The sequence below is a fragment of the Ambystoma mexicanum genome, chromosome 10, assembly GCF_040938575.1.
Source record: "Ambystoma mexicanum isolate Mex_15411 chromosome 10, UKY_AmexF1_1, whole genome shotgun sequence".
NCBI classification, from domain to species: domain Eukaryota; kingdom Metazoa; phylum Chordata; class Amphibia; order Caudata; family Ambystomatidae; genus Ambystoma; species Ambystoma mexicanum.
The window spans coordinates 1,478,349,212-1,478,362,829 of record NC_090932.1 but is presented as its reverse complement, the minus strand read 5'-3'; the positions used below and the strand labels follow the sequence as shown (position 1 = coordinate 1,478,362,829).

The window sequence follows — 13,618 nt, the reverse complement described above, 5'->3', positions numbered from 1 at the left end:
ATGTATCCATCGTGAACATCCCAAGGGAAAGTGTCAATTTGATCTCTCACCAGAAAAACAGTATGACTGACTGAGGTTTCATCAGAGTTTAGCCTATTGTGGAAATGTTAACTCAGTAATGAAATGTGGGTTTTTCAGATTTGAAACTTCAGTGCTAGACATTATACCCTTTTTTACATGATGCGTGAAGTTAAAGCAAACAAAAAACTATTTTACAGGCATGGAATTTGAAAAGCTTGTCACGGCTTTAAGTGCAGCAGTAACAGCTGCAGTTATTCTCTATGCTGGCTCAAGCAGCAGGCATTGTGGCAACTGAGTACAGAACAATTCTGAATCCATTTTCTTATTTCTTAGTGTGCTGTTACAACTAGCCTGTAATAATAAAAAAATGTCCAGGCTGCTGTGTTTTTTATAGGAGCATTAGCTCAATTCTGATAATTTGCAACCGTGTGGGAAAGCAAAGAAAGTGCATCTCTCAACAACTGAGGTGAAGCATCATGTGTTGGGGGATCGTGGCTATTGAACGTGTGTACTTGGCCAACAGCTTTTTTGCGTAAGGCTTTGAGGTATGGCTATAAGGAACAACCCAACAAATCCAAATGTAAGTCATGTTTGGAAGATTTTAAATGAGTACGTATATGGTGTCACAGATGACCTCACAAAGTCACAGACTTCAAAGTTTGATTCAAGGGTTTTAGTTAAGACAATTCTAGTAATTCAGGTTTACAGTTGATCGCCCGGTTGGTATGGCCAACCCTGTCTCATTCTCCTGTGGGCTCCCACCTACCAAATCCAGTTGTTCCTAAATCCCTAGGTGGGATAGCTAGTGATCAATAACCCCTACTGTTTCAAAACTAGCTATAAATGAGGGCCAAAAGTCTAGCACCTTATCTGTCTTACTTCTAAGGGACTGCTAGCCTAATATTCTTTCCCAGATTTTCTCTATAGGAATGATGGTTTGCTCATGCTGATAACAGACACACTGGTCCATTCGTTCATTTATTTGCTCCCTTTCTTTGTTTTCCCTGATATTTTTACTTCCTCTATTTGACAGTTCTACTCTGTCACCTTTCCTCCGCCCTCTATCACTCCCTCCTTTTAGTCTCTTCTCTTTCCGCTTCAGTCTCTGCCATGTTCACACTCTCTCTGCCTTCCTTGCCCTTCTCTTCTCTCTCCTCACCCTTCTCTTCTCTCTCCTCACCCTTCTCTTCTCTCTCCTCAGCCTTCTCTCATAGTTCCTCACCCCTCTCCTCACTCTTGCTCAAACCACTCTCACGCTTCCTGCTATGTTCACCCCCAAGCACGCTTTCCTTCTCACTACTCCAATCTTACAATATGGTACCACTCTCTCTCACAGCAAATACCTCACTTTTACTCTACCCCAACTGTGCCACCAACTCTCAGCCCTTTGCTCCACCATCCTTCCTCTGCCTGTTCTCTCAGTCCACCTCCACTTCCTGTGACCTCACCCGCACAACGCACATTCATTTTTGTTCTAGTCCTGTGCCCTTTCGTCTTCATTTAATTGTCGCGCACTGATGCTTGCGAGCTTCGGCGCATTATAAATATATAAATAATAATAATAAAGAATTCCTGCCTTTTATACTTCTTTCTTTCACTGCTCTATTGGTTCTAGCAATCGCCTGTCTCTAGGTGCCAAACTGTAGCTATTCCTTAGCCAGGGCCGGTGGTCATCATGAATCACAGCTTTAAACCCCCCATTAAGCGCCACCACATTTTCAATCAGTAAAAAATAAATGTATAAATATACAATTGACAATACATTAAAGAATTGTGTCATTAAAACATCACACGTATGGACGAATGAATAATACATTAAAATGCATAATAGAAAATTGAAAATTCCAGCATCCGGGAATGTAAACATCCCAAAATATTGAGCGGCGATGTGCAAAGTTAAAACAAGTTAAACAATATATTACAATAAAGTGCATAGGGCTCAAAGATTCTCGGATAACAGGCATCGATGTAATTGATACTAAAAAGCCTAAAACATTAAACAACAATATGTAGAATAAAACAATTCCAGTAGAGGACAATGCTCCGTATATAGCACATAGTCACAATAATATCTCTGAAAGGAGCATAACCAACAGTGACTTGGCAAAATATAACTATAGTCACGGTAGGACTGCAAATATCCATTTTCAGTACCCTAAAGATAAAGACCCCCTTTTCCTTCATGGATCCCTCTGCAGTCTCTGGCGTTTTCTCGGCATACTGTTTGTCCAGCGTTTCACTACGGTAAGTCCTGCTTCATTCTGCTAAGCAGGAGGCTCTATCTTTGTAGTCCCATGGCTCATTTTGTGAGTAGCGTTTCTCTGGATTTGTTTGTTGGACCTACAGGGAATTCGGGAAATTGTGTTCCTGAAATACAAAATGGAGAGCTCTGGCCAGAAAAAGTACTGGAAGGCATTGGGTGACAGATGGGTGATCCAGCATTAACATTCATGGCACATGAGGGGATTTTGGAAGGTGATGACCTCCACCAACTCCCACTTCTTGCCTGTGGGACAGGGTTGGTTCTAGTATTTGCCTGTTTAGGATCCACTCCCTAAGTTGGGAAAGGTCCTTGTTACCCCTTGATGATCCCAAGTCCCGACCCTTGGTACAAGGGGGAAGGCTGGTGTACTATCCTTTGCCAAAACTACTCAACAAACAAGCATTGAAAAAGCCAATAATGTTGGCTTTTGCAGTTGTTCATTGAATTTTACATTTATAGGCATGCAATTTTATTGGCCCTGCAAAGAATGGTCCTAGCTCAAAGAACATGAAAGCTAAAGAACTGGCCATTGCGCAACTATTATTATGGGAGCAGTTAGCCTATGCCGATCGATTCAATTCTTCTAACATTTTAAATCAGAAGTTGAAGCCCATAATGTGGAGCTCACACAGCCTCCTGCAAAGGTCCATATTCTGCTTTTTACTTTTTGTTTTGGGGAAAATCACATTTTTATTCACATTTTATTACAAGAATGTAAGGCACTTGAAGAGAAAGATGAACAACCTTAACAATATCAACACTCGCCTTGTCGTTACTGTGCGTTCAATGTCCCCTGTCCCCTCCTCCCCCTCGGCATGCAACGCTTACAACCCCAATACGACTTCGCGGGGCGATTGTGAGCTCCTTAGTCCACTAGCCCTAGGGCTGAGCACCATACTTTGCAAAAAACAGTAACCACAGCTCTCCAATTTTAACTCTGGGCTCGTTGAGAATGTGCGTCAGGTATTCCATCTCGTAAATCGCCCTGCCTTTCCCTAGCCATTTCCTTTCAATAGAAGCCTTACTCCGCTTCCAGAACTGTGCCACACATCTGGCTGCCACCAGGAGGGTATGGGTCATGTCGTTCCCCTCTACCTCTTCCTCGCCCCCCCATACCTCAAACAAGAGCCCCCATGGGGATAAGCTGCGCGTGATCCCATTCAACCCTTTAATCCAGGAGAGGACTTCCCGCCATTAAATCTGCATATGGGCACAGTCCCACCAGATGTGATAGTAATCTGTGCTGGAGGCTCGACACTTCCAGCACTTTGAGTCAGTTCCTGAATACATTTTGGCCAGGCAGAGCGGGGGGAGATGCCAGTGGTGCAGGATCTTAACGGCCTGCATTCTTAACTAGAGGAAGACCGTGGATTGGAAAACCCTTCTACATATGGTGGCCCATAGTTCATCAGATATGTCTTTCTGCAGGTCCTCGGCCCACTTCTCCCTAGCTTTAGGCATCTGCGGGAGTTCCGCTTTCAGGAGAACCCTGTATATCCTTGCTATGCGTTCCTTTGTATCACCCCTGTAGCAGCAGCAATTCAAAAGTGGTGAGCTCTCATCTCAGGTTATGCCCCCAGTGGGGGGCCATAAATGCTCCCTTCAATTGCAGGTAGCGGAAGGGAGAGAGCTGGCCAATCTGCAGAAGTTCCTCCAAGGTTCCTATGGACAGAAATTCTCCACCCGCCCACAGCTTTCTCGCCCTACTAAGCCCTGCCTCGTACCATTCCTGAAATTGTCGCAGGTCAGCTATATGATGCCTTAGCGGGGGTGGCCCAAATGCAACTGAGGGGGGAAGGCCAGGTCGTGATCCACCTCATGTCACCTCCCTCCAGATCGACCGTAATACTTCCAACATAGGGTGACGGAGGACTCCCAGCCATTCGCCCAGGGTCACAGGTGCAAGGATTAAGTTGTCCATTGCAGCCCATTGCTTCTCTGATTGTGACTCCAGATGGTTGACTAACAACCGCAGCTGGGTTGCCCTATAGTATGTCCCCAAGTCTGAGAGCCCCTCCCTTGACAAGATGAGAGTCCTGTATGCTATCGTAGGCCTCTTGCCCGCCCATACAAATGTCAGAACTCTACCTTTAATCATATCCAGGAAGGGCGCGAGAACTACCACTGAAATAGGAACCAACATTTGGGAAGGATGACCATTTTGTTACAGTTGAGTCTCGCCATCCAGGACAGGTTGAGCCTGGCCCACTGGTCGAGGTCTCTCTTTATTTTAGCCCATAACAGCTAAATAAGTCGCCATGGTCCCCTGGGATCTCCACCCGTAGGTAACGGAAACCGTCCCCCTGAACCCAGAGCTCAAGTTCTTTCATATATTCCCCAATCTGTGCTTTCTCTGGCCTTATCAGGTGTGCCACGAGTTTACCAAGGGTCTCGGGAGGATAGCTCAGGGGCAACGTGCTCGACTTGGAATCAAGACAACACAGACCACTGCAGGTTCGATCCCCGGGTCCGCACTTAGAAACCTCTTGGGTATTGGGCACGTAATAAATAACCTATCATATATCATATCATATCACCTTGAAACCAAACAGCCGTCCATATACCTCAAGCTTTTCCAACAGGACTGGGAGAGAGGCCTGGGAGTGCGATATGTATAGGAGGGTGTCGTCCACGAACAGGCTTATTAGCTTATACTCTGTCATCCCAACCCGAACACTGTGAATTCGCTCATCGGTCCCGACATCTATTGCCCATGGTTCCATGACTAGCGCATGTAAGAGCGGCGAGAGGGGACATCCCTGTCTAGTTCCCCGTCCAAGCCCGAACGGGCGCCTCTCTTCCCTGTTTACCACCACTCTTGCCCTTGGGTTGGAGGACAAGGCCGTCATCCAACCGTCCCATTTCTCTCCTATCCAAACCGATGCCAGTACCCCTTTCAGGAATGACCGGATCACACAGTCAAAAGCCTTCTCGGCGTCTAAGGACAACATCAAACCTCCCTCTTTTTTAACCATGGGTGAGTGCAGCACGTGTAGGGTCTTGAGTAGATTACCCGCCCCCCCTGCCGATTCTTAACATAGCGTGCCTGGTCCGGGTGAACCAACCTGGGGAGAACCCTCTCAAGCCTGGTGGTCAACACCCTAACGAGGATCTTGGCATCTACATTTAAAAGCGAGATGGGTCTGTACGCCTCACAGAGCGTGGGATCCGTCCCTAGTTTGGGTATGACCAATATTCAGGCTTCCAAAAAGGTGGGGGGGAACCTTACTTATTTAAAGGGCTGCCAACAACTCCTAGAATTGTTTGAAGAAATCAGTGGTGTATCTATCCTCCCCCAGGGCTTTACCTGCCTTCAGTCTGCCTATGGTGGCCACCACCTCTTTGGCTAGGACTTCAGCCTCCAGGGCCGCAAGTTCCCCCAGGGTAAGCCTGGGATTGCTAAGCTGTCCAGGAATGTCCTGATCGCCTGGTCCCCTTGCTCTGGCTCCCTCCTTTATTACGCCTCAATATAGACTGCAAAACACCCAGGTATCCCGCCTTGAGAGCCGACCATATCACCCTCTTTGTCTCAGATCCCCTCCACCCTTCTATCCCCTCTACTCCCCCTGACCTTGTTCGCCAGCAGAGATCGCACCCTGTCTCCCCTCATAATATTGTTTCGTATATCTCAATTTCTTCAGGAACTCCTCAATGAGTGGCGTGTAGGGCCTGCCTTTTGTCTCTGATGAGATGGAGCAACTCATTACTGTCTCCCCTTCCTACACTCAGCTGTGCCTTGAGTCCCTGGATTTCTTCCCGAAGCTTACTCTCAATGAGTCCCCTCTCCCGTTTTCTGCGGGCCCCCTCTACTATCAACAGTCCCCGTATTGTGGTCTTGGCAGCTTCCCGCACTTTATTGGGGTGTACCTCCCCTGTCTCATTGTCCTCGAAAAAGGATTGAATTTCATTCCCCAGGTACTCCCTAAAGACCGGGTCCCGTAGAAGAACATCATTGTAGCGCCAACCCGGGCTAACCGTTCGTTTAGCTTCAAACTGCCAGGATGCCATCACCATTTCATGGTCTGACCATGTAACTGTTTCCACTGTGGGGGATGTGATGTCCTCCACTTGCTCCCTGGGAATTAATAGCAGGTCTATCCTCATGTAGGTAGAGTGGGGAGGGAGAAGAAAGTTTACCCCCCCCCCCCCATGGAGGTGCATAACCTGCTTTTGACCTATATACCTTCCAACAGGACATCATCAATGTTAAAGGAATGGTTCGGTCAGAAATTCTTATTGTCCCTAAGGGTCGGCCATGTGTTTTCAAGCCTAAATCGGTCGATATTAGAAAAATTTCCTATGGACCTTACCCGAGTTTTCGTCCATTAAACATGTGAAAACAGGCTGTAGGGCGCCGCCATTTTGTGATAGTCTTATCAATTGCCGCATCGCCCTGTGTGACCTGCTTTTGCGGCACTAAATCATATCCCCCGCCCCTGAGCCTGACATTATCAAAACATTCATATTCCCTGCCTCTCTCTGTGACATTACTGTGCTGCGTAGGCAAACACGCCCAGTCGTCTTCTACGTGACTTCACCCGGAAACCAACACAGATCAACTCACAACACAGCGCGCCACAATTCGGAATATGAAACTGTACTTTAAAATCAAACAGCAAGATTGTACATTTGGTAAAGTACATTTATTTGACATTAAATGTTTAGAGAATATTCAGCAATTGGCATATTAAATCGGACTGGAATTTGTTTTCTTTGCTCTCGATCCGCAAATCCGCTAAAGTTTATCTTGAGTCACGCACTGTTCCTTTATGGTACACAGGGTGTTGGTTTTCATTAAAAGAAGCACTTTGGTCGCACGGTGAATCGCAAGGCTGTTCCATCAACTAGGCACTAGGCCACCGTAAAGGTTGATATGTTGCTTCTAGCCGCTAGTACTGCGTAAGGGCATATGGGCACTTGGCGATCGTCCCATAAGATAGTCAAGGTAGTGCAGTTGTTTACAAGAAGCTGCAGCTGGCGATTGAAGAATCCGTCGGCCGGGGTCTGGAATAGGTGGCAGTCGCAGTACAGTAGGATGTACCTGTTTTGAAAACATAAAAATTGAAATTAGTCTCACCAGCAGATCTTTATTACTATTATTCATTTTATTTATTAGGGCCGAGGTGAAACTATTTGCTTGCGAGGATAGTGCAATGGAGTATGTTCGGCTCTAAAAGCAATGCGAAAACTGACGAAAGAAATCAAGGTTAACTCACAATGTAATGATTTATTAATGTTGAACCACTGAGAAACGACAGTTTGTCTACATGCGTGTCAAATGGGCAAATGCATGCCCATGTGCCCGCTAGAAAGACAATCCCACAAATGTCTTACTTTCTCTTCATTGTAATATGCCACACAGAACGAACAAGTACAACTTAACCTGTCTTTAACTGAACGCTATTGTTATTATATTCCAGTATAAAATCGTCTAAAGAGTTACTTACATTATATTTGCCATTTCCATTGTCTCTGCGTAATGCAGTCCGTAAATTCCACTCTGTTTGTGGCAACGATTTTTCATATACTGAACTAACATGAAACTCGGTATAATTTCAGAATTTTCAGCCATATCAACTCTTACGTTATTGCACCCCTCCTTCAAATGAAGTCCTTTCGGCATGGTCCCTGTCTCTCAAGGTCAAAAAACAATAGAACCTTATCTGTGAGAACTTGAATTTTCGACTCCATCTTTGTACTAGGCCTCACTGTGCTAATGCGAACTGGCTTCTCTCCCATCTGCAACGCCTCGCTTGGCGCGTTCCAAGGCCCCCAAGTTTGTCCTCGTTGTCCGCAAGCTTTGCAGCCCTGGAGAACTATAACTATAGAGACATTGACTTTTTGGGGGAAGGTGAGGAAAAGTATAAAGTACCCGAGGAGTTGAGTTGAAAGTGAGATTTTATTGTTTGTTTGTTTTATGATTTGTAATGCGCAAGCCTCCCCTCAGGTAACCGTGCGCAGCATTTACATGAGATTGCGAAGCTTAGTTACAACAACAAAAATATATACATACACATATTGACAAGGTCAGCGATATGAGGTGAATAGAGAGAGAAGTCAAAGATGACACCCAGGTTTTTCGCCACCCAGGATGGTGAAGGGAGGGGTTAGGGTTAGCATACTTTGTATGTTCACTGTACAATAACATTTTTTTCAAAAAGACGATCAGATTATAATGATTTAAACCGGGATTTTTACTTCTCAACGAGCTCTTCTTTGGGTGGACATGGCACAGTGGCAATGTTTGGTGGCAATGTATCTGTGCTCTGCACAGAATCGCTCAGAATTCCATGTGTGTGCTTCTCTAGTACATTAACAAAAAGGCCTTTAACAAAGTGGAACTCCATTTCCTCATATACTGGTTTGACCACCCATTTCTTATTTCTTTTTGCAAAGGCCGTAGTGTAGCGAAGCATCCCTACATTTCCCGTAGTCCTAGATTGTTCACGGCGCACATTCTCGTTATGGGCCAAGACTGCTAGTAGAGTCCTATGTTTCATGCCCTGTATGCCGGAATGCAATCACTTTGTCCTGTACTTTAGGCACATATTGTGGAACACCTCAAAGCCTCCTGTGTGACAGAATTCTGTCAGTCCCCTCAAATCTCTTAACAAAAACAATCTTCTCAATGGCTTTGTGGGTAGGTGAAGATGGAATCAACCACTTCTTCTTCCGTGCCTCCTCTGGGGACAAAGGGCCCTGTTCACATTGGTGGAAATCTTGATTTTCTGTCTAGCGCTGAACGTTGGTACAGTGGTGCATCAGTGACCTCCATTTTTCAAGTAGGATTTCCACTGACCCTTCACAAGTTTTGGAGCTCCACCACAGATGGTTGCTGATAGACTGGGACCACTGTGAAATACTTTCCAAACCTTTTTTTTTCCCTGTAGGCGAGATTTGATTTTCTTATTGATTGATTTAGCAAGATGCCATACGTCAAATTGATGTTTAATATGTGGGAACTGCTCTCTCATTGTCTTAGCTATTGAAACGTGTCTGTCCGTGGCTATGAGGTCGATGTGCATTCCCCTCGATTGTAGATATTCCAATGATTTTATAAATCCTAGTTTCTCCATGGCCACTGAGGATTTACATTGGGACACCTGCACGACCACCAAACTCACAATTTTCTTACTATCCATGTCCTGAAAGTGGTAGGTGCAGTACTTGGCAGAAAATCCAGGGCTGTTGCACTGTCCATCGCCGGCTAGCCTGAATCGTTTGCCTTCGAATGTACTTTATAGATACAATTGTTCAATTTTCTAAGCATCACTAATTGTCGGAAATAGATAATCATGTTGGAATTTGTAGTACTGCGTTTTAGAAATGAAATGGAGTCCCACAAACTGAAAGAAAGACTTTAACTTTTTAAAACTGGACCCACTAAAAAGTGAGGCAGCTGCACACAGTAGATTGCCTGCTGGCAGTTTCCCCAGCATCGGATGTGTAGACCATGAGAACATATGATGTAATGTACAGGCGGCATGTATTTTGACGTTACTGCCTTGTGTTTGACGAGTCACATGAATCAATGTCTTCCCAAATACTTCCCCTCTAACTGAATGCCCACATTTCAGCATATTTATAATATCCATCAATATCCATCAAACAACTGTTGAACACTATGTATGTGCCCTCTTTCATTTGACTGTCATCCTGCATCACAGTTGTTTAGGACTGTATCGTTGTGTACATATCACCAGAATTGAAACTAATATCACTGATATCATGTTCTGATGCGTCGGTGAATAGTGCTGCTGATTCATTCTCTATCATTTCAACATCTGTTACTTGAACATTGATGGGAGAACACAACAATGTCAACAGCTTTTTGGGTGGCATTTTGTGAATTGATCTGCGACTACTTCAGAGCTATCGTGAATACATCCAGTATCATCTTCTTGTGCTAGTGCAGTCGCACTGTAGCAATGGTCCGATAAAACTTTGCTGGATTCTCCGGACACATTCAATTCATGTTCTGGCCATTGGACAAATGCATCTCGAGTCTGAACACGCTGCGCCTGAATTAATAGTTCCTCGATAGTGTAAACGGTCTGGCAAGCAACATCTCTCATTTGCTTCACTGTCTGTGTATGTATAGTTCGTACACCCACGGGTAACTAGAGGACAGATTGGAAAAGGGATGTTCAGTTTAAACATAAGATAAAGTATAGTACAATTGACAGAAAAAAAACATAATATAGTCCCCAGCACAAAACAATTTCTAAAAATATGAACTGTTTGTAACTAACATTATTTTGGTTTCTTTTCTTTGCAACTTTCTTGACTCGAACTTCAACATCTATACGATGTTGCTCCGATTCGTTTCCGCATGTCTTCCCTTCCTCTTGCGCTGCAACAACTATATTTGCACAGAATGACGCTCCATCGACTCCCTGAAACATAGTACTTTCATTACTATGTATCACAATATTGAAAACATAAAACACACGTGAGGACGACCACACAGGTACATCTCAATAGCTAAACACGATTTAAACATTGTGTAGAACAATCTAACAACAAGTATTCGAGCTCTGATGATCTAGTTCGATGGAACTGTCAGTATCCATACCTCGTGCTGCTGAAGAATATCTATGGATGTTGTAAATGTAGTGCGCACTTCCGAAAGCTGTTTCACCGATTCGTATACGCATGGTCCCGCTTCCACTTCCCCTGGAATTAATGTCAGGCTCCGCATCAAGTGCAGGGGTTGATGCTCCATCTACCGCCTGAAACATAGTACTTGCATTAGTAAGGATTACAATATTGAAAACATAACACACACTTGTGGTCGACCGCACAGGTACATATCAATGGCTAACCACGAATGAATCATTGTCTAGAACAATCAAACGACAAGTATTCCAGCTCTGATAATCTAGTTCGATGGAGCCGTCAGTATCCATACCTCGTGCTGCTGAAGAATATCTATGGACGTTGTCATTGTGGTGGACGCTTCAGCATCTCCCTGAAAGACAGTACTTGCATTAGTATGGATAACACCAATTATAACTGAAAACAAACACTAGGGGGCGACAACTAAGGTGTATATCAATTGGAAAGCACTTACCAAAAATTCGGTAAAATAATTACACAATACATAAAAACTATTACTTGACATGCATAAAACAAGTCTGTCGCGTAATAGCTAAGTAAGATTACCTGATACGCGCTAGAAGTGGTTGATAACTGCGAGCACGTCACAGATGTAGAATGTTCTTGCTTCAGATTCAGTGGATAGTCAAGTAGTTGTAAAGGTAAATTATTGTTTGATAATGAAATGCCAATATTAAAAATTGCCATGTAAGGCGACAGAATACTTGACAATAATGCTATTGAAATGTGCAATATAGCACAGTTCCCTGTGCCCATAAATAGATTTCCTTTGAGGGTTATAAAATCGAAAAATAATTTATTGATAAATGTCATTATTCAAAAAGCTATACACTCATATCAATATCGAAAGTATTACAAGGGACACAACACCTAAAATATCAATTAATCCATTCGGCTACCTACACACTACCGCAAGGCCTAAAGCTAAATCCGGACACTTGACTCACCAGTGGCAGAATGTGGACGAATAGAGTGGGAATAGCGTTTGCGAGCAATTTTCGTGCCGTTCGCCGTTTATTCTTCTTTGTTACCCAAGATGTGGCGTACATGTTCGAGGAAAAGTGCCGGCTGCAGATGCGGTATCGATCACCCCTCTTGTCCTCAAAGATTTGTTGGACTCTACTTTCAAGCTCTTCCGGTGGATATCCGCAATGTCTGACCCATTCTCTTATTCCATCAACAGTTTTAGGGAATACATGCATTGTAGTGCCTTCAGATTTAGCATGGGTCTTCGAAGGGCAACCGCTAATCGAACAGGCAGGCATTGTTGAAAATTCTGAAAAGTAAACAAGATTATTATAAAACCTTGATGAATAAAAATGCCATAAAAAAGTAAATGAATCATACAATGTTCAATGCAAGGTTTGTTTTGGTCGCCGGAACTATACCAGTTCATCAAGTTGAGTTTAGTTTAGTTTATTATTTGATAATGTGCTCCAAACCCAGGGGTAGCCGGGCGCAGCAGTCACAAGAATACTTAAGCTTAGGTTACATACATAGGATACATACAGAAGATACAAAAGATACATTACATGTGTTATTAATGTATTTGCAATACAGGTATACAAAATATGCAAGCTGTGAATACAAGATCGAAGATACAGGTCCCTATATGAGATGGTCTGATGTCAGGTTTCAGAAGTATCATGGTCATTAAATGAGATAATAATTCCGGGCTTAGCACAAAGGCACAGATTGTAAGTCATCATTAGTCCAGAGCCAACTTTTCACGTTACATCTAAATCTAGGGTAGGGTAGGTTGACTCTCAGTGCGGTGGGGAGAGCATTCCAGGCACGGGCAGCTCTGACGGGGAAACTTGCTCCACCCGCTTTCGTTAATCTAAATCTGGGTATTTCAAGTAGGAGGTGGTTAGAGGCTCTAGTGTGGTGAGTAGAGGATTTTCTAGTCAATCTGGCCGAGATATAGGGGGGTGCAGTATTGTTCAGACCTTTATAGGTGAGGGATAACGTCTTGAGGAGAAATGTCACTGATTTTTAACCAGTGCTGGTCTTTCCTGATGTTGGATATGTGAGCTCTGCGGGGTATGTCCAAGGATGCTCTAAGAGCATTGTTCTGCAATATTTGCATTTTATTTATGACAGTTTTGCTGGCGCCTGCATAAAGGGTGTTACAGTAGTCCAGTTTGGACATTACTAAGGCATTAGCTAGTGTAATACAATTGGTTTTGGAGAGGTAAGGTCTGCAAGCCCTGATTAATTTGCAGGTGTAAGCTGTGGAGGAAGCTAGGGAATTAACTTGTTTTTTGAGAGATAATGTAGAGTCGAGGTAGAAACCTAGTGTTTTTACCTCGGTTGCCACTTTAATTATATTGCCATCTATGTTGAAGGCGAGATAATTAGGGGTAGGTTTTTTGAGGTTAGAGTCGGAACCCAGGATCAGTATCTCTGTTTTGTCATCATTCAGGCAGAGGCCGTGGGTGGCCATCCATGCCTGAATGAGGAGGTAAATCTTATTTACTAGAGCTGTGTCTTCGACAAAGTTGCCAGATAGTGGTATGAGGATCTGCGTGTCGTCCGCATAATTAGTATAAATTACCCCCAGTCAAGTTTGTCGAAGAGTGGCTTAGTGAAGATGTTGTACATTGTGGGGGAGACACATGAACCTTGTGGGACGCCACAGGCGATTTGTATTGGGTCCGCTGAGGCTAAGGGGGAGAACACTCTCATCGTACGGTTGGCTAGGAAGGATTGTAC

The 13,618-nt window shown here is 44.1% G+C and overlaps 1 protein-coding gene across 8 annotated transcripts in view; it reads left to right on the top strand.

Moving 5' to 3' along the window:
• The window catches only part of KDM2B (lysine demethylase 2B), a 1,898,564-nt gene that overhangs the window by 129,301 nt on the left and 1,755,645 nt on the right, over positions 1–13,618 (top strand). The window lies entirely within an intron of this gene.